The following is a 22,222-nucleotide window of genomic DNA, read 5'->3' as shown; positions in this document are numbered from 1 at the left end:
AAATGAACATCAATTTCAATATGTTTTGTACGCTGATGCTAGATAGGATTACACGTAATAGCAATTGCTGAGAGATTATCACAATATAGGGTAGGTGTACCATAAATAGGAACATACAGAAACTGCAACAATTATTTAATCTGATCGATCTCAGCAGCTATTGTAGATAGTGATCGATATTCTGCTTCAGTGGAAGAACGAGAGACAGTGTTTTGTTTCTTAGATGACCATTATATAGGGTTTGAGCTGAGAAAAACAACCAGCCCGGTAATGGATCTCATATCATTAGGAGCTCCTGCCCACTCAACATCACTAAATGCTTGTAAATCCAATCCTTCTTTGGTATAATGAAGTCCACAACCTTTAGTAGCTTTAAGATATCACAGAATCCGTTTTACTGCCACAAAGTGAGCTTCCATAGGACATTGCATGAATTGACAGATCTGATGCACATGAAATGCAATATCAGGTCGAGTAAACGTGAGGTGCTGAAGTGCTCCTATAAGGCTTCTATATAATGCTGGATTATTGTAGGGTTTCCCATCATCATTCAACAATCAATTGTAAAGTAGACAATGAGTAGCACACGGTTTAGACATCTCTATTCCAGACTTAAGGAGCAAATCACTAACATATTTATCTTGAGAGAGAAATAAGCCATCATTCTGATGAACAACCTGAATACCAAGGAAGTAATGCAATGGCCCAACGTATTTGATATCGAACTCTTGAGTAAGAGCATGTATAACATCTGATATTGCTTGAGATACATTGCCCGTGATGATAATGTCATCCATATATAATAGGAGAATCACAATTGTACCAATCATAGCTTTAACAAATAAAGAAGAATCACTACAGGTAAATTGAAAGCCCAAAGATGGCAAAAAAACTAGTAAATCTGTCATTCCAGGCTCTTGGGGCTTGCTTGAGACAATAAAGAGACTTGTGTAACTTGCAAATGTAGTCATTGTGAGTAGGTCCAGAAAACTAGGAAGTTGAGCCATATAGACCTCTTCTTATAACACACCATGCAGAAAAAGCATTTTTCACATCAAATTGTCTAAGATTCCAATTAAAGTGAGCAGCCAAAGCAAATACTAACCTTATAGTGGTTGGCTTATCCACGAGACTAAATGTCTCGCCATAGTCTGTACTTTTTTCTTGATTGAAAGCCTACCAAGTTTTTATAATGAGGAAAATGAACAAAAGACCAGGTTCCCTGTTTTTTAAGAGCACTCAATTCATCTTGCATCGCAGCCAACCATACTGAAGATTTTAATGTTGATTTGTATGCTGCATGTTCAACCTTAGTAAGATCATCACCACCATGTTCATGAACAAAAGCTAGTAAAGCAACCTTTTGAGAAATGCCACTCTTGGACCGAGTTTGCATAAGGTGAAGATTCAATGGTGGTATAGACAAAATGACTTGAAGATGTTCTCCCTGAAATTCAAGAACCACAAAGAGTGAAAGGGAGGATTGATGTGCAGTGCCAGTAATGGATGAAGTTGCAATATAAGATATGGAACTTGAATCACTAAGAGTTGCAGAATTGTGATCATTCAAATCTCTAAGACTGACTTCAGTTGCCATAAGCACAGATTCAGGCTTAGTGTATGAGATAATGAGGGTGATAATGAAGTAGGTCCAGAGTTAAACTAAGGTGTAACTATAACATTGTTAAGATTTGAGGTTAACACAGGTAGGGATGTGGATACTATAGGCAGTGAAGTAGATATTTTAGAGCATTGAGAAACCAAAGTGGGATATGGAAATTCTATCTCATCAAATAGAACATGACGAGATATAAACACTCACCTTTTGTTAACTTTAAAACAAAGGTAACCCTTATATTTTGAAGCATACCCTAAGAAAATACACTTTGTAGTTAGAAGGTGCAGTTTGGTATGGTTATAACGTCTAAGCAAAGGATAACATGAACAACCAAACACTCTAAGGTGATGAATCTCAAGAATGGAGTTAAACAAAGCCTATAATGGTGATTTATTTTTCAATGTGAAAAAGGCATTCTATTGATGAGATAGACTGAAGCTTGACAAGTAAATGACCAAAATGAAGGTGGTAATACGGCAGTTTGTAATAAGGTAATAGATGTTTCTATAATGTGTCTATGTTTCCTTTCTGCAAGCCCGTTTTGTTCTGGGGTACCTGGACAAGACATGTGGTAATAATGTCTTTGTCCACCAGAAAATTGTGGAATGGTTTGCCTATAAATTCACCCCCACATCACTCTGAAACACCTTAACATAAGCATTGAATTGATTGACAATAAAGTGATAGAAAGAAACAAATGTAGTACCAACTTCACTTTTATTGCAAATTGGGAAAATCCAACAAAACATAGTACACTCATCAATGAAAGTGACAATAGTATTTGAAGCATTCAATAGAAATACAAGGAGTCGTGCCCCAAACATCACTATGTATTATCTCAAATGGTTTTACAGATTTGGATAGAGACATTGGAAATGGGAGTTTACTAAATTTTCCTTCTAGACATGTAGAACAAACAATGTAAAGAATAAGGGGTATGAGAGACATTTGATTTTCTAAGAATCTGAGATACTATATGATTAGAAGGATGACCTAGCATGTGCTGCCAAAGTCTTGATGTAACTTGTTGTCCAAGATATGTAACAACATAAGCCTTTTGTGCTGAAACTCGATGAGGTGGAGAGATGATTAGATATAACCCATTACTGCACTACCCTTTGTACAAAATCCGCTCTGTGGTTTTGTCCTGAATCCAGAAATAAAAGGCATCAAAAATCAACCAGCAATTATTATCCAAACATATTCGATAGACAGATAACAGATTCTGTGTCAACTTTGGAACATAAAGAACTCTTAATACTGCTCTAATGCTTAATGCATTAGTGGCCTAATCACCTGGTTTTCCTTAGAAATTTTCAAATTTCCAGTCTCAGATGTAATCTGGCAGGCCGTACACTTCCTGTAACTCTAACTCTAGCTATAAATCTTTCAACAATAAGAACAAGGGCAAATTTAATTCGAATAACAAGTTCAATACCTCAAAACCATTCTTCAATAATGGTAATCCTGGTTCTGGAATTCTTAGTTCTTCTTCACAATTTGGCAATCTTCCTGTAATCCTTTATCAAATCTGTGGGAAAACAAATCATTTGGCTGATACATATAGGTTCAGATCTTCTCAAGGGTATCAAATTTGTGGAAAGAACAATAACATGGCTGCTACTTGCAGATTCAGAAACATACCTCAGTCCAATGGTTGTCAAATATGTGGGAATTCAAATCACAGTGCTGAGTTCTGTTTTCATAATGGATCATCTCCTTCAATGACTGCAATGTATGTCAACAATACTTCTGGCAATCCAATGTCAACTCAACTACCTTCTGCACCACCTCAACAAGTTTGGATTACTGATACTAGTGCTACAAATCATATGACCACTGATCTAAACAATCTTTCTATGGCTACACGATATCCATCTCATGAATCTATCCACACAGCCAATGGTGAAGGTTTATCCATTTCTCACATTGACTCTTCAACTCTTCAAACTCCACTGCAATCATTTAAATTAAAATCTGTCTTAATCATGACTTCTTTAGCAAGTAATTGTGACCAAAGATCTTTCAGAGAAATAATATATTCACGCCCCCTTATCAAATACCTAATTGTATTATACTTAGATGGCAGTCCATTAAGTGTAAGGATCACAATATCATCATCTTCAAAATAGACACCAGAAGCAAACAAATAATTCCTAGTTTCTTTAATTCTTTGAAGATACACGTTAATTGAATCAGTACCTTTCTTGATAGTTTGCAACTCAGATTTCATCTGAAATATACTTGTCCGAGTAATAGTAGAAAATTGTTTTCTGAGTCGAGTTCACAGGTCTTGAGCACTTATACTTCCAATCACACAAGAAATGGCTGGTGGAGATAAGGTAGCTGTGATAAGCTGTATCAAAGCTCTATCATGCATCCGCCAAACCAAATATTCATCTGATTCCTTGCTAGCAAGAGTTTGATCAGATGGTTGCCTAGAAGAAACCTCGGAATCACCAGAATGTGGAGCAAGAAACCTAGATGGACATGGTGTAAAACCATCAACAAACCCTATAATTCCATGACCTTCCAATAAGAGCTTCATTTGGAAATGCCAAGTCAAGTAATTGGTGTTATCCAATTTCATGGTTATAGAGGTTGAAACCGATGAAATTAGGGAAGTAATATGAGAGTGCAATATCTGTAACTGAGTGGCGGTCACCATTGTTGAATTTCAAGAAAAAGATGTACAAAGAACAAAACACAAACAGGTTGTGACATCCCACATCGCCCAGGGGAGTGATCCTTATATGTATATTTCATCCCTACGTAGCACGATGCGTTTTAGGAGCTCACTGGCTTCTGGTTCCATGGGAACTTCGAAGTTAAGTGAGTAGCATGCAAGAGCACTCCCATAATGGGTGACCCACTGGGAAGTTCTTGTGTGAGTTCCCAGAAACAAAACCGTGAGGGCGTGGTCGGGGCCCAAAACGAACTATATCGTGCTACGGTGGTGGAGCGGGCCCGGAATGTGGTGAACCTCGGGCCAAGATTCGACAATTTGATATCAAAGCCTAACCCTAGTTGTGGTGTGCCGACGAGGACGTCGGGCCCCTAAAGGGAGTGGATTGTGACATCTCACATCGCCCATGGGAGTGATCTTTATATGTATATTCCCATCCCTACGTAGCACGAGGCCTTTTGGGAGCTCACTGGTTTCGAATTCCATGGGAACTCCGAAGCTAAGCGAGTAGCGCGCGAAAGCACTCCCATGATGGGTGACCCACTGAGAAGTTCTTGTGTAAGTTCCCAGAAACAAAACCGTGAGGGCGTGGTCGGGGCCCAAAGCGGACAATATCGTGCTACGGTGGTGAAGCAGGCCCGGGATGTGATGGACCATGAGCCGGGATGTGACACAGGTGGTGTGCACAACTAAAATCGAAGAAAGCATTCCCAGAATTAGGGATGAAGAATCCTAAATCAGAAAGAAAGAAATAGAAATCGAAGAACAAGAGTCCAACGCAAGGAGATTGTAATAGAGGAATCAAAGAATCCAAGATCGAAGAACTGTTAAGTCTTTACGCTTGTACCGATGAGAAAGCTGATGAAGCGTGAATGGCGATTGATACCATGTTAACCAAGATTGATCTGATGCAGCAAAAAAGATGAATGTAGCAGAAAATGTAGAAACAGAGAGAGAGAGAGAGAGAAAGAGCATAGAGAGAGAAGTTATCTTGTTTGCATTGAAAATATTCACTGACTAACTGCTCACATTTACATTGTAGTATTTATATGTAACTGAGGTAGCTTACAAAAGAAGCTAACTATTTTAACAAGCTCTCAATTGATTGCCTAATCTTATGACACATGTCAAGGTAATAACCCTTAGTTTGACTACTCCTTACAGAGCACATTGTACCATACATAATATTATTTGTATTTATCTATTGGTCAAGATATGTAACCTATTAGACCTTTTTACGGGAAGCAATTTCTATTTTTCAAAAAAAAAATATGAATTAGTTATGAGACTCATTTTATATCGAATTTCAACGATTTGAACTGTCTATTTTATAAGTTTCGATTCGTGAATCATACTTACAAAAATTCAATTCACTCTCAAACTATTTTCTGTTTAGTTATCACGATAAAATCTCGTTGTTTATTTTATAGAAAATGTTCGTCAATTTCTTTGAACTCAATTAGATGTCTCAAATATTTCCAATTTGGCTAATATTTTGCAAAGATGATCTATGAGGTGCAACTTAAAAAATAAACTGTTCAGATCATTAAAGTTTGATATAGTATAAACCCCACAACTAATCTCTATTTTTATTGAAAAAATGAGATTCTCTTCTTTTAAATGCATCCTGTAACCTCGATATATTTATTTGGTAGAAGGCTACAGAATGTTTTATCCAAAAAAATAAATTATTGGCAGAATCTGTGCCTTGTTTATTTATGTGATTATTGTCTCCCATAGACTAAATTATTGTTTCCTTACCAAACAAGGGCCACGATTATCATGACCTTAATCTATGAAAAGCAATCAATTAAACATAATATAATTCAAGAGGTGGGATGATGGGTAGAAATTTCTGACTATTGAGAAGCACAAGTCACAAAAATATGTTATTTCATGAATTATAATATCGATGAACAATAAAATAATTACATCGTCTTAGTTTTATTTTGAGAATATATTAATAAAAAGAATTAAATTCACGTATTATAATTTGGCGAAAACAGAGTAGATCGCAAAATTGATTCGTGATGGAGGCATGTAGAATTGATTTATTTACCGTTATCATGATCATTATCATGACGGTAATATGAGGGGAATGATGGTGTGTGTTCTTGCCAAACACAATAACACAGAATACACAATGATATATCCACAGAATACACAATGATATTTGTTAGGCATGCACTGTTGGGGTTTTGTTTGTATTTAAATGATAGCCAATTAAGCTTAAAGTGGATTTTGCAGTTTCCCAAGTTTTTTTCTTTATTTCCTTATCATCAGTGATGACGCAATTTGAAATGAAATGACTCTGTCGCTGGTGGCTTTGGACCGCTGACTCACCAACCGGGGGCTTCAAATGCAGCAGACCGATGCAACTTTACCTACTTTTGTAGACGTATCATCCACCCAATCCCTAATACTGGTACTGGTCTTCGGCAACCAAGCACGCTGGTTTGTTTGATGGGCGAACGGACATAGGATTATAGGACCAAAACATTGGGAATTTGGGATGGCATTGGTCAAATTGATCACAAATAGGGTTTCATTTGACTGCAAATATGTTCTTTTCTTTTTCTTCAAGCCTGTACCACACTAAAATTTAAATTGATCAATCACAATACAGGTAATTATTTTGCAAACGAAGGAACAACTCAACAAAATTTGTTGATAACAAGAGTTTTGTAATGAAATTTATTAGTTGTCATTAGATAGGAACATATCCTTTGAATTAAAAAATAAATAAATAAATAAATGCTAAAGAGACTCTTTTAAAAATAAGTTTTTTTATGAACTCTTCGTCACTTCATGTTTTTGACACAAGTCTCGTGTCAAAATTATAAAACATTATGTCAAAAATATAAAATGTTGAAGAGTCCCTAAAGGTTTACTTTGAGAGAGTCTTTTCAATATTTCTTAAGATAAAAATTCGGATTTGAGTGTAAACAATTCAACACACTACTCTAGTTTAACTTAATTAATCACTCTTTTTTAGTCAATTTGATTAATTGCCATGTATAATACAAGGGATTAGCACGTTAGACAAGCATATAAAGGAGACATAAGTGTAGATTTGACTATTATAAATGTGTTTTTGTGTAGGCAGACAAAGTGATCATATTTTACCATTCCAAGAGAAGTCCTTTTTCGTTAATTGCTTTTTCGTATAGTTTATGGGGGGCAAGCTGCTTTTGTGTCTTTTAAGCAGCTTGGCCTTGCCTTGGTGGTGTGGTCATATAGCTTTTTATAGCCATCAAAACATTGAAACTACCGTAAAAAAAGCCACGAAAAAGGGTATCCAATGGAGTGTACATTATATACTAGCTGCTCCTAGCCGATTAGGGTTTTTTTTTCTGCAAAAACAAACTCATAAAAAAAAAAAGCTTGGACAAACTAAATTTCACTCTTAAAAGTTTGACGTGATTTTCAAAATCGTTTTTGAAGCATCTATTTATGTCCTTGGTCAGATTTGAAGCAATTATGATTCGATCATAAAATTAATTGATAATATGAGAAGTAGTTTAACTAATTATAAGCATATGCAAAGTTTTTTCTCCTATCATTAAGAAATTTATTCTCAACAATTTTTTTTTTTTTAACAAACAAAATTAATTGTTTGATTCTTCATTAAATTAATGATGTAATTAACGTGAAATTCTTATTTGGTTTAACATATAAGTCACATTTGAAAAAAAACAAAAAAAAAAAAAAACTCATCAAATTTGATGGAGGATTCAAATAGGATGGTGCTATTCACACACATTTTTTTACCTCACACTCAATTTTTTATTATTAAATCGAATGAATTGAAAAAAATCAAACAAAAAAATTAACAAATAATGTGTGAAAAGTAAAAAACGTGTATGAATAACACCATCTTCAAATATTCAAAGAGATCAAATGTGTATATTAACGTAATTTTAAAACTTCAAGATTCAATGTGAAAAAAAATTAGAAACTCCAGCTTTATTGGCTGAGATTTCCTTTATTTGAAAATCATCTCAAAAAAAAAAAAAAAAAAAAAAAAAAAAAAAAAAAAAAAAAAAAAATCATCTCAAACGTAAAAGTGTTAATTGTTTTTTATTTTTATTTTTATTTTTTGGGGTTTGAGTTTTTATTTATTTATATATTTGAAATTTTGTGGTCCCACACGCGTGGGTTAGCTTTATAAACAAGTCGTAATTAAAATACAGATGGAGAGGATGAGGATGTGACCGGGCCAGATATGTCATGCTTTTGGGATCATTGCAATAATTGAAGTCATGCAGGCTTTAATGATAGGTTTGAGAGGGAGAGATATATGTGAATTATTGGGTGGGACCCCTCCTGCTGATAAACCGTGGCAAAAAGTAATGCATGACTCCATGGAAAAAGGCACACGAACAAATCTCTCTCTCTCTCTCTTCCCCTTCCTACATTCCCCCTAATCACCAATTTGACAATTTGACAATGATAAGGTTTAGACCCTTTCAGCGATTAGGTCAAGAATACCCACTGGTTCTCTGCCACGTGGCAGTATTTAGTTAGCAATCATATTAAACATGATACCTTTCGATGATGATTGTTGTTTTGGTTACTAAGTGGAGACTAATGAAAGATGATTGAGTTACGTCAGCCAATGGGCTAATTCCACATAAACATAATTTGTTTGTCATATATATATAAGTGGAATTTAAAACTTTTCACTTATTAATAAAAATAAATATAATTAAATTGTAATAATAATTAGTAAATAAGTATTGAACTTACAACTTAAAAAAATTATTAAAATATAATATATCGCTAGATCAATGACCAGTTGATCATAATTAATTAACAGTTTATTCTCCTTTTAAAAAAAAAGTAAATGTTAGAAGTAAGGTATAAACAAAGAGAGAAAGGAGAGATTAGGAGAAAAAATATAAGTATTTTTTCCTTCTTAGATCAGTGCCTATTTATAGGTTTAAGATTTAAGTATAAAAGTCCTAACTAATTACATATTACGTTTTGATGCAGAAGTGAACAACCACATAATAAATAATATTTACAAGTGTAGCAATTTTGAAAATTGCATTATTATATGTATCACGCTCGAAATTTAATTTTTGATTTACACAAGGTATTGTAGAGTTGGTATGAAAAATAATTGAGTTTACTAGATAATGGATCCGAGACAGTTGAAGTGAAATACATGAGAGAATAATCATCATATGTCCTAGAGATTAATAGTATTATGTTATAATTAACCACATTCTGTGGTTGAGCATAATTTGATGAACAAAATCAAACCATCTGCCGTAGTAAAACTATATAATAATATGACACATGATCACGACCATAATCAATGAGAAGAAAAATTGGTAAAAGGCTAAAAGCCATAATTGGATTTTCTAGAAGGACGTTTGTTGGACCTTTTACTTGTATTCGTCAAACAAATATGGATATTTTCCCAAGTAATATTGTTAGATGATTGGTCCTACTTAATTAAAATATCAAACCTAAGCAAATCATCTCGTGCCTAAGCTTAGATTATGCAATCTTTTATGGGTTAGTTTAGGAAAAGGTCACACAATATAAAGGGCGTAATTTAGGGGATGCCCCTCTATTTGTTCATCGTGATCTATTTTTTTATAAAACGATATTATCTACACTAAGAGAGTGTGGAGTGAATTAAGTCTTACAATAGGCTAGCAATAATATGGTTCAAAAATGCATTTGATAAGAATCGAACCTAAAACCTCTCATTTATGATTGAAGAGATATATCACTAGACCTTAGTATTAAGCGACTAGTCTCTTGTACATATCCTTAGTTGCTTAGTCAGATAAGGAGGTGAGGAAATTAAGATTTAGTCCAAACCCAAGAATCCGATATGGATTTGTGTTATCTGCACTTAGAATTCAAACCTTTGATTCAAGATAAAGAATCATAAAAAATATTGGGTGGAGACTAATAACAAATTGATATATAGTCAAAGTATGATTAGATTGTTTACTTCCCGGTCCCGCAAGGCGTGCAATTTTTCTAGTTTGGTTGTCTAAACTTGGGTTCTCACTTACCTAGTTACTGCATGGGATAGACATTGCCTTAATCCTATTTAAAAGGGAATGCGTAGTTCTTGGTAGTCAAGGAATGATGAGTTTGTGAATCCCTTTTGATCATGAGAAAGGTTTTTAATCCTTATGAAATGCTTTCTTGTTCGCAACCAGAATTGAAATAAAGTTCAGATTTCCATTACGGATTACTCATGTGTTTACTAATCATAGGAGAACTTAAAATACAGGTACAACCCACATAAATATTAGAAATCCAGCTCCTAATTTTGGAAGAATTTGAGTACTCATGGGTTGAGTTTTCGTGGAGAAACAACCCATCATAATTTCAATTTTTTCTATCATCATTATACCTTCAAACTATTTTTAATATTTCAAGTTTTCCCCTAATTTATGTAGTGTATAGTTCAGTAAACAATTTTGATGGGAATGAACTTCTGCTCAATCCAATTCTTCAACAATCGATTACGAAATAGCAATAATAATGTTACAAACTCTATCCCAATGTGGTCTAGTGATTGAAACCCTTTCGACCTATCATCTTTGCAAATGTTCAGCCAAAATCGAATCTTTAACCATATGATTAACTTTGTGATAATTTTGGTGATTAAATGAAACATTGGGTTCATCTATTGTTTTATAATAATTAAGTGTTGGAGCAAAAAATTTCGAATCCTCCCACAGTAATCTTGTAGCCTTGTTGAGAAGTTGGACACCAATCTTCACTAGCCATTAATGAGAAAAGAGGATAAATAAGAAAACGCTTTAACGCTCAAGTCAAATTTTGTTCAAGTTATATTATTATACAATTTCCCTCACCCCCCTTATGCTGGTGTAGTTATTGGCCTTTTATAGGCAATGAATTCCTTGAGCTCCAAGTCTCATTTCCTCAACTTTATTTCATGTTACATGATTGTGGGTGCACGTTGCTTAATGTAGGTTCACTCCAAAATTTATGATACATGGGAAATTACTTGAGCCTTATTTCTTCACCTAGATGGCCAAAAATTTCTAATATTATTTTTATCATGAAAACATTTTCAAATTTTGGGTTCTAAAAAGTAGGCGTTTTTTATTTTTAGATCACATCATCGATAAATTGATTCAATCCTATTTGTCTACCTTCTCTAATCATTGTGTTCAACTTGTTTGCGAATCACAATTATCACATGGGCAACTCTCTTGAACATTAACTTTCTTTTTATTTTTAATTATACTATTATTAGGGGAGGAGAATTCTAAAATATTACAATAATCTAGTGGAAGAGAGAGTTTCGAACCTAGAACGCATATGTAGAAATCCGACACCTTATTAATTAGGATATTAAACTAACCTTGAACATTAACTAAATTCATGTATCCTCTTGAAATTTTCTCTTAGGACTAAAGGATGACTTAGTTGGGTTGGGACTTCTTCAAGTTAAGCGAAGATCAAGAGTGATTTTTTTTCTTTTTTTATTTTTCTCCGCTCAGTACTACGGTATGGTGGTATTCCTCTTCACTTGTAAGTGAGAAGTTTTAGGTTCGAATCTCGTAGATGGTGAATTCGATATCAAATTAGGTTGCCCATTGTGGCTTAGCCGAACTTTCCCTCCTTTTAGTGTAAAATATATCATTAACCAAAACAAACATATATAATGAGGTGTCAGATAAATACATATTTTTCTATCTCTTGATAAAGGGATAAATGCGCACAAACGTATGATTCTCTCGTTACCAAGGAAGCCTTTAAGGTTAGAGATACCCATTTTTTTTTATAAGAAAATAGGAATTAGTTGTGGGGTCCACACTATATCGAACTTTAACGATCTGAACCATCTATTTTTCAAGTTGTACCTCATAGATTATCCTTGCAAAATATTAGCCAAATCGGAAATGTTTAAGATATCTAATTGGGTTCAAAAGAAATGAACGAATACTTTGTTATATAAGAAACAATGAAATTTGATTTTGATAATTAAATAGGCAAATAGTTTCGGATTGAATTGAATTTTTACAACGATGATGTATGAATCGAAACTTACAAAATAAACGATTCGAATCGTTGAAATTCGATTCTTATTTTTTTTTTTTCAAAAAATAGAGATCCTTTTACATAAAAGGCCAGCCTTATCAAAACTAAAGAACACGAGAGATAGATGGAGTCGGTAATTGGTACAAACGGACACCCAGGACATTCGTGTCAATACGTACGTAGCATTGCATGTATCATGTATGAGTAGATCTAAATGCAGATCGAGCATATGTCCAAGAAGTCACGTGACTACCGCGTGAGGTGGGATTAATGATGGGGGATTGGGTCAGAGTCAGTGGAATGACCTGAACTCTGAGAGAGAGAGAGAGAGAGAGAGAGAGAGAGTTTTAGGTCAATGATGGCGGTGGAGCGATGTTGTAGTGGGCCCACTCAGCGGGACACATTGCAGAGTCCAAAGGAGACAATGTATACAGCAACAATCATTTGTACGTCGGATCTAATTAGGGTTTCTCTTCCATATATTTTTCACTTCTTATTTTTATTTACTTTGGTGTTTTGAGTTATCACTGTTACTTTTAATTATCATCACCTCTTCACCAATCATTGTTTTTGTGTGGTCACTTCTACGTGTGTTTTAATAAATGCAGTAGCAAAAAATTATGCGAGTATAATTACACATAACAAATTTGTAATCGAATTGTTCTTCAAAAAAGAAAAAAAAAATTGCGATCGGACAACCACACATATATTCAGCCGTATTTATCTTTCACTTACTAAACGAGTAGAAGAATCTGACCCCGATAGAACAGAGGCAGATTCTTTGCCTTCTTACTTTTTGTGTCCTCCTATTTTGTGTGATTACGGTTAAATCACGTTAAAATTTTATATTACTATTCATTTTTGTCTTATTATTTTTATAAAAAAATAATATAAAATATTGATGCGGTTTAACCGTGACCATATAAATAGTTGAGCACGAAAAGTGGGAGGGCAGAGAGTCTGCTTTACGATAGAACGCCCTCCCCTATGCTATTAGTAGCTGATTGATTATATTATGTATACAACTATACATATAGATACAGTAGACAAGTATATATATTTTGCATCCGACTTGAATCATAAATGTTTGCCAAGAAATTCAGGCTATGAGGATAGCGGAATACAGGCTATAGATGTCGATGAGAGACAAAATCTAATGGAAGATACCGGTGTTATATAGTGGATCTTTATAGGACCTGCAAAGATTTTTTTTAGGTCGCATTGAAAAAGGCAGAGAAGCTATACAAGTAGCTTGAGCCTTCGACTTCGGGGCTCCCGTTAAAAAAATGGATCTGGATTATCTGCTCTTTTTATTTCATATTTTTTCTATTAATTTCTATTTCTATAAATCATGATTAAGGTATGTCAATATTTTATATTTTTATTATTTTTTATTTTTTATTTTATAAAAAAAATTAATATAAAATATTGACATGATTTAACCGTAATCATAGAAATAGAAGAAAATGAGAAAAGTATAGAATGAGAAGGGCAGACAATTCAGATCCTAAAAAAATGGCACCAAACCCAATGAAACTATTGGTGGTGGTAAGATTAAAGAAGTTCCAACCGCGTAGATTTGCCGGTGATAAATTACGCTGCTTAATACAGTTTCGTCATCTACCCATTCATACTCTTAACCTCTTTATAACGATTTAGGGTTTTTCTTTTTAATCAAACGATTTTTAGGGTTATTTTGCCAAGGTGGGAGGGAGAGGGAGAGGGAGAGAGGGGGGGGGAGAGGGGGGGGGGGGGTGTGTGAATTTTTTGTAATGATGACTTATCTTTAGGGTTTGGCAGGCCTGTGAATTGATTTGTGTGGAGAGTCACATACTTCGTGCCTTTTGATGCAAGTCATCAGTCCCACGTCCCCTTCTCCTGCAGCCTCATCTAAGGCTTGGGTCCCCATCTCTAGTACTCCCCTTCTTTCAAATTTACTGAAAGAACAAAACTAACTATTTCCCAGTTTATTTTTTATTTAATATATTAGAGAATATTTTCGGGGGATTCAAATCTGGAGGTACATAATTTACAGCTCATTTCGTATACTTTTTACCGCTAGATTTTCAGCAGATTTTTATACTTGAAGTTGAGTGTATCTTCAAAATTACGTAGCATGTTGAGTTTTACGAGTGTTTTTGTCGTTAAAGTTTTACAACTGTTAAATTTTTTTTCAGTAATTAATTTTTGTATTACTCAATACAATGCACCGTTGAGGTCTTAAACTTCTAATAAGTTTCTTTTAATAAAATTTGGCTCATGTATGAACAAAACAAGGGTGCAATAAAAAAATTCATTCTAAAAAATTTGTAAGTCAAATTTTCCGAAAAGAATGGATAAAAATTTATGCAAATAGATTCTTAAATTTCTAATTTCAGATTTAAACTTTTCCAAAATGTTTCAAACTTATTTTGATCAAAAACTTCAAACGTAATCCAATTTTTTTTATAATTACTTAGTAACATTATGTATTTTGTAATCAGATTTTGCATTTCGTCATGTTCAGGGTCAGTATTGGATACATTTTACTCGTAGTTTTTAATTTTATATTAATCATATACTTAGATATAAAATAAAATAAAGAACAACAAAATAATTTCAAAAAGTTAAAATATAAAAAAAACTTGTAAAACAAATCAATTTCGATTTATGTTTTGAAATTCCGATCCAAAATAATTCGACAATTTAGAATTTCAAATTTCAATTCACTTCGAAAATTTTAGAATGAAATCGAAAATTCGATTTGTCCAAAAACCACCACACCACCTAATAGGAAGTTTTATGCGTTCACGTTGATTGGTTTGTATTGATAGAGAGTTATGATGGTGAACAACTAATTAATCGAATATGTTTTCGTCAACCAATTCTTATTAATTAAAATGGTAATGGAATCACAATAACGATGTTAATACAACATTAACACTGCATCATTAGTTATGTAATAATTTCTATTTCGTTATCATTGAACGTTCACAATGAAAAAATTCTAGAGATTAGTTGTCATCGAGTTGAAACTCTACAATTCCTCAAGCATATGATTCAACACTATTCTTTTTTGGAAGAAATTAGGTTCTCATGCATCATTTTTCTATTTCATTGATTGAAACTTTATTTCTTTGTAATTTTTTATGAAGGTTATAATGAATGTCATTATTTCAATATACAACATAATTACATTAAATTTCTAAAATATTCATATAGTGTTGGAAAAATTATATATGGTATATGTAACATCCCACATCACCTATGTGAGTGGATCCAGCAAGCCTTATATGTATATTCCCATCTCTACATAGCACGAGCCCTTTTGGGAGCTCACTGGCTTCGGGTTCCGTAGGAACTCTGAAGTTAAGCGAGTTCGAGCGAGAACAATCCCAGGATGGGTGACCCACTAGGAAGTTCTCGTGTGAGTTCCCAGAACCAAAACTATGAGAGCATGGTCGAGGCCCAAAGCGAACAATATCGTGCTATGGCGGAGTTGAGCCCGGGTTATGATGGGGGCCCAGGCGGGGATGTGACAATTTGGTATTAGAGCCTAACCCTGGCCGCATGTGTGCCGATGAGGACGTCAGGCCCCTAAGGGGGGTGGATTGTAACATCCCACATCACCCAGAAGAGTGGATCCTGTAAGCCTTATATGTATATTCTCATCTTTACCTAGCACGAGGTATTTTGGGAGCTCACTGGCTTCGGGTTCCGTAGGAACTCCGAAGTTAAGCGAGTTTGCGCGAGAGCAATCCCAGGATGGGTGATCTACTGCGAAGTTATCGTGTGAGGTCTCAGAAACAAAACCGTGAGGGCGTGGTTGGGGCCAAAGCGGACAATATCGTGCTATAGTGGAGTTGATCCCGAAATGTGGTGGGGGCCCAGGTCGGGATGTGACAATATATTTATATTTTATGGCTAAACTTTGTATACCATATAGTTATATTTTTTGTTTGTATCCACTTTTAATTTGCAACCCTTTTTTAATTTGTACTATTTTCTTTTTAATTTTAATTTGTACCCATGTATTAATTTCCTTTTGTGCCCATATTTTTAAAAATTTCATTTGTACTCATAATTTTTTAATCTTTTATTTGTACCCTAATTTATTTATAATGTACTCATCCTTCTTTATTAATGTACCACTTTGTTACAAGTAAAATGTACATTTTTTTTTTTTTTTGGTGTAAAAATTTATATGTAAAATGTACCAATTTTTTAACACTATGGATACATTATTTTTCCATTTATTATTTCATATTGTTACATGGTTTTTATCCGTTTATTCAATCAAAATGTTTGAATTTTTTTATTGTAGTCGTTTCTAATAGTATTATAATGAGGAATTTTAAATTTATAGGATTATAAATCTCATAAAATATCAAACAATTAATGTCAAAACTATAAAATTATAAATATAAATAGTAACATAATGAGGTGTACAAAATCAAGGGACTTTGATCAAACTTTCAATACCATTAAGATTTTAGTTAAAAAGTGTTAAGGATTAAGGACTACATCCAAAATATTCTTTCTTTTTACTAGTAGGTGATAATTTTAGATCAACTCACATGAATGATGATAACGTATTATATTTATGTCGGTACTCCGTTAGTAGCTGACTCACAGCCGAAGTTCCATTTTATGTTCCGTTTTTCTTACAATGACCTTATACACCTCACAATAGAATCATAATTAAGTACCGTACCGAAATCATTACACATTTATATTGTAGGTTGATATCTCCTTCTGCAATACGGACACAATACCACTAACCAAAAAGCTGGTTGGTCCTATATTACTAATTGGAATTACTAATAAAAAGAATTCACATCTTGAATGTGAGACTTACACTGTACTAGGTTATAATGACAAAATCTGCCGGACTGTGTAAAATAAGAGGAGTATAGCAACATTTGCATTTGAACTTTTTTACTTCTTCAAACGATACGTGTTATTATTTTTTCACAAAAAAAAAAATTTGGCTAAAAATTAATGATACAAAATAGAAGATTAATTTCAAAGACATAAAGTTCTTGTTTTTATGTAACAAATGCCACATGTTATTTGAAGAAGTGGAAAATTCTAAATGCAGAAGTTAGCGTGAGAGATTTTTCAATGTGTCGGAAACACGATCTGATACATCAAATGTCATGATACAATTGGTTGGATATTTGAAAAAAAAAAATTTCGACTGCTCGTATTGTGATAGTTGATGCACCTTACCATACTTCCGACACACTAAAAGATTTCTCAGTTAGTGCAAATGTTGCTTGCATTTCTTGTAAAATATACATAATGATCTTATTAATATAATACATAATTGTGTAACATGAGTGAAGTAATTATGAGCGCATTGTTGTTCATATCATTTACATAATTGCACACTCCCTAATCGTAGCCGATAAAGAGCACTTGATCACAACAAATAATTATCATAATCCAAAAATATTAGAGAGCAAAAGAGAAGACACTGAGGCATGCAACCCTGGAAATAGAAGGATCTTAATTTGTTCCCCTTTAGACATCATCATTAGGCATTTCTCATGCTTTTCTTGCATTATCTTAATCATCAACATTATCATCACCATCATGCGTTCCATGTCCCTTCTCGACCTGGGATGCTGTATTATGTTGGGAGAAAATGGAACATAAGCCCCCAAAAAATTGCTTTCAACTGACCTGAATGATAATAAACATTATGAAACACTTTCATTTTTTCCCCTACAATAAAGATTGTTGTGTAAAAATAAAAGAGCAATTGGGTTGCATATTTTTCCCTCTACTAATTTTTTAGAATTGGATCCATTGCCTGTTAAGAACTTTCAGACAAACTAAAAACGAATTTAACAAATTTGATAGAGAAAATATAAAAGTGTTCAGATTTTTGTTAAAGTGTTGAAGACGTGCTATGCGGAAGTGTTAGACATAAATTTCTTTTAGGAAGCATTAATTTAAATTTTTGTTAAAAATCTGGCCATGCTTCTAACAAAAAATTGCTTATAGTAAAAGCTCTTATGAGTATTAAGTGTTTTTCTCTTAAAACATGTTAAAATGGGAAGACTCACAGATGTATTTGAGCCTCCTCCTGAGCATTATCGTGTATTTTACTAGCGCTAGAAATTGAACTCAATGGGTCGTGTGAAAGCGTTGGCATAAAAAGTTTCAATGAAACAGTAAACAATTCATCCACACCCCACTTTGCTTGTAAAATTAGCATGACACAATTATTTTGGCTTTGGTTGCTAAATGCTAAACTTTAGGTTTTAACAACCTCCATAAAAGATGGTCTTACCATATATAGCTAGACAAAATGGAAGCACAATGCACTTCACTCCATTTTTCTTTTCTTTTAAAAGATAAAAAAATACCGTAACTAGGTTAAAGGACAATTGCAACTATTGTGTGGTGGCCTAACTCATATATAAAAGGATGAACCAATAAATAACAATATGCATTTTACCTTATGAAAAGTTGATTTATTTTTTTAGTACTTAAAATGTATAGTTATCTCCACTTTGCATTTAAAGTAATTACTATTGTAACTCAATAATACTAATCATTAAGGTTTATTTGAACCCATCCATCTCATTTTAACGTAGATAATATTGTTTATTTAAAAAAAATTTTAAAAAAAAAGAAAAATAATGATGAAACTTTTTTTGGTAACAAAAAAATTTAGAAAGAGATTGACGACTCTCATGACTAGCGCCAGAGCAATACCAAATAAGATGAACTTTATTTCTCCTATATCTCTTAGTTTTTCAAAAGTTAATGATAACTTATATTATTCGACTGTAAAAAATAAATTGATATGCCTGGGTAAGGACAAGCTAGGATTGTTGACCATGGGACAACGCCACAAGAGGGAGAGGATGGCTTAAAACACACTCTCCGTGTGTTCAATCATGGCCCTTGCCTTCTCCAATCATCTTGCTCCCATTCTCTTTTCTCACACTTTCCAGGCTTCATATGTCCAACATCATATCCCAAACAGTATCGTCGTCGTCATCATCAAACCAAGCAAGTAGCAACAATACCTGTGTCAATGGGACCTGCAGTCCCACATACGTTATTAATCTGCAGAGTGACAGAGTCAGATTTGGAGAATCCAATAGATTGATTGGTTTATCTTTAGTGTCAATAATCATTTAACGGGAACAAATCAATAGACTGTGATTACAAAAACAAGAAGGAAAAAAAACCCCCATACCTTAGTAAAGAAATGTAAACTCGTAAATCTAACGGATACTCATGTTTCCATTAATATGCGAATTCTAAATTCAGATAAACTACGGTTTTGAAACTAAACTGTGAGTAATTTAAGACTCATAGACTAGACAAATACAAAGTGTTGTGCTAGCATGGGTCTTAAAAATTTAGAAAAGGCTTTTTATTCAAAATGGTTCATGTTCCTGAGATTTGCATAACACATCACTTTGGTCTCTGAGATTGAAAATCAATAGAAATAGTTTCTGAGATTGTTCACCATCCATTATTTTGGTCATTCCGTTAAAAACCCCGTTAAGTGTCGCAGATCTTTTGGCCGAAAATTTGGGCAATTTTCAAAGCTTCGTAACTTAATCGTTTCTTAACCAAATTCGACCCATAATATATCAAAATGAAGATAGGAAAATGTAGAATAAGATTATATCATTTGGAAGCCCAATGGTTGCCGATGATGGCCGGAAAATAGCCTAAAGGTGATTGGTCTACGGGAAAACTAGAAAACTCGCCGAAAACTGGGTAAACTTTAAACGTTCATAACTTCTTCAATACTCAACGAAATTGAGTGATTCAAAAACGAAAATCATATTTCTCGACGAGATGAAGCGAATGGTACCTTTCTTGATGGCTAAATGTCTGTGGTTTGGCCAGAAAAAGCTCGAAAATGGATGTCTTAGTCTCAAGTTAGCCACTTTCGAGCTGTTTTCCAACCAAACCATGATGAATTAGCCATCGAGAAAGATACCATTCTCTTCATCTCGTTGAGAAGTATGGTTTTCGTTTTTGAATCACTTGATTTTGTTGAGTATTGAAGAAGTTATGAACGTTTAAATTTTACCCGGTTTCTAGCGAGTTTTCCAGTTTTCTGCGGACCAGTCACTTTCAGGCTATTTTTCGATCATCTCTGGCAACTATTAGGCTTCCAATTAGATATAATCTTGTTCTACACTTTCCTATCTTTATATCAAAATATAGGGGTGTGCTATCCATACACGTCAGATGATCTTGTTCAATTCATCCGATCTGACGGCTGAAAACTAAGGAGGGTGTATTCAATTGGGATTTTGAGGGATTTTAATTCTTTTAATGAATCTATGGGTATTCAATCAGGTTTTTAAGTGATTCTCTGAAATTTAAGGTGTATTCAATTTAGAATTTTAAGATAGTTTATTAAAATCCTTAGAAAATTCAATTAGGATTTCAAAGAAGTTTATAACATGATAGGTGTATTCAATTTGAAATTGATTTTAAGGAATTTGAGAAAGTTGAAGAATTAGAGGGAATTTGAGAGATTTCGTAGTGTATTTTAAGCATCTACAAATCTCATCTCTCCCCATGAGATTTCGAGAGAATTGAATCAAAATTTTATATGCAATCTCTACAAATCAATTAAACTCTATAAAAATCTTTGAATTTATAAATCCATTAAAGTCTCTCAAATTCTCAATTGAATACATCCCCTAAAAAGTGTGGGAGAAGTAAAAAATGATGTGTGGATATTACACCCCTTGATATATTATGGGTCGAATTTGGTTAAGAAACTTTTGAGTTACGAAGCTTTGAAAATTGTTCAAACTTCTAGCCAAGAGTTCCGGGACACTTGACGGAATTTTTAACGGAATGACTAAAATAATGGATGGTGGACAATCTCAGAGATCCAAGTAATGTGTTATGCAAATCTCAAGGACCATTTTGGTTAAAAAGCCTTCAGAAATTATGAGAAGTGAAGATCGATTGGATTTTGTTTTTGCTCTGCAGGATTTTCGGACTGTCCTACAATTCAGTGCTGCTATTACTTGTGGTTATCCGTGTCTGCGTGTCCCAGTATACGATAAACATGGTCTATCATGGCATCAAAAGTCAAGATTGCGATGCCATAGACATAAGGTAGTTGAAGCCAGAACCACTATATCGGCATGGCTCGCCATGAGTTACGGGTAAAGACGGAGTTCCAACCAAGGGATGGGTGATTAGAAAGCGTGTGATTCTACACTTTCTTCTATGGCATATCAAACAGAACCTCGCTGATTAATTTTCTGCATAATTTGTAAAATTATAACGAGCAATGCTTACCTCCAAGGAATGCGTAGTACGTACAACAATTAGATTAAAGCCATAATTAACCTAGATATACAAGGCCTCGTTTCGTGTCTAGTTATAAATTGGATTAGATAACTCATTAAATTTCATGTCTACATTCCATTTTGGTAGGATTTTAGAATAAGTTTCCATATATCTTCAAATTGGACAAGATTCGGATGTTGGCATTCATTTCTGGCATTGATCCGGTACAATATTACTAGGCACCAAACAAGTCCTAATGCCGATGGATTTTGGAACTATCATATAAATGTTAGGCAATCTGAGTGGCTAAATTAGATGGAGCTAGTGTTTGGTTAAGATCGTTTGGAAGTACTTTAAAACGACTGAAAGTACTCTTGATGAAAGTGACTTTGGGTTTCAAATGTTTTTTTTTTTCAAGATTTCACTTACATTTTTACTAAAAATCAGTTTCAAAATCATTTGGCCCATGTAACGCTTTGGATTTGAAATCTCCTGCGGCAAGTATGCAACGATTTGGAGTTTGGACCAAATAATCGAATTGGACATAACAAAGACTTGGGTTCAGCTTTTCCAAAAACTGTCCAAGTGTCTGGGCT

This window comes from Pyrus communis, chromosome 13 (assembly GCF_963583255.1).
Source record: "Pyrus communis chromosome 13, drPyrComm1.1, whole genome shotgun sequence".
Lineage (NCBI taxonomy): Eukaryota > Viridiplantae > Streptophyta > Magnoliopsida > Rosales > Rosaceae > Pyrus > Pyrus communis.
Note: the sequence above shows the minus strand (reverse complement) of the source record.